Here is a 1104-nt window from a genome sequence, read left to right as displayed (position 1 = left end):
CAACGGGTTAGGACACAGCACTGCAACCTGGCTGAAGTCACTTCAGTGCAAGTTCAATCCCCAGCCTGGAGGTGACCCACATGGCGCGGCAGACCTCTCCAGTCTCGCTCGCAGCTCTCCTCAACAGTGTACTTCACTGATCCACCTGTTCTGCTCCCCACTGTCTTTGGTGAATCTTCTCACCAACCTTGCACCTCTAGCCTGTACCCTAGTTATATACGCATAAACCAACAAAAATCTTAATAAATAAATAAATAAATTTGTGGGCATTTGTAGATTATTACTAATGGTGAGGACAAACATTGGGAATCACAAGGGAGCTCTAAGACTTTCTGGTTGACTAGCTGGTTACCATGACAACTGTGGCCAGTACCCGCTCTAGGCAGTAACTATGAATAGGGAACCTGGACTTGCCTAAGGCCACCAGGAACTCAGCCAGAACAAGGAACTCTAAGCCCAGAAAACCAGCCACAGTGCACCTTCCCAGAAGCACAGGTCATCTCTCTGCTGTAATTCTGAAGCCAGAAGCAGCAAACAGGCTTTGGGTGGGAGGGAGCTGAGTGAGTGGGAGGGAAAGCTTACCAGTTCCAAAGTTTCACCCCATTACACATTAAGTGTACACACACACACACAGGTTTATTCTAGGCTTTGTTAGAAAACCTAGTTAAAAAGTTAAGGGTGAGATGGGGACTTCCAAGTCCAGCATGATGGTAGCTTAGATGATGTGCTACAAAATACCTAGAGTGGAAGAAAATCATAAAGTTTGGCAAAAAGGAAAAATAGGTCAGCAGAGCAGAGACTGGCTTGCCAAAGCACCTGCAGCCAGCCGTGGCCATAGGTGGGCAGGAGTCCTCCCCCTCTGAAAGCCTGGAGCACACACTGAAGCCACCACAGAGGCCCCCGGTAAAGATTTTTATCTCTTAAAAGTTGTTGGCTTCTTTGTACAGACATCTGTCAGGATCATACGCCCATGCACATGAACGCTTTGCTTCTCTGTGCCTGTCTTAATGTGACTGCTTTTTTTCTTCCTACTGAGGATAAACCCTGCTGGATTCTATAGGGAACTGTGCACGAGCATGAGTGTGTATCTGTCCGTCTGAGTTA

The sequence above is a fragment of the Condylura cristata genome, unplaced genomic scaffold, assembly GCF_000260355.1.
Source record: "Condylura cristata isolate star-nosed mole 26May11 unplaced genomic scaffold, ConCri1.0 scaffold00004, whole genome shotgun sequence".
NCBI lineage: Eukaryota > Metazoa > Chordata > Mammalia > Eulipotyphla > Talpidae > Condylura > Condylura cristata.
This window is presented reverse-complemented; position numbering follows the sequence as displayed.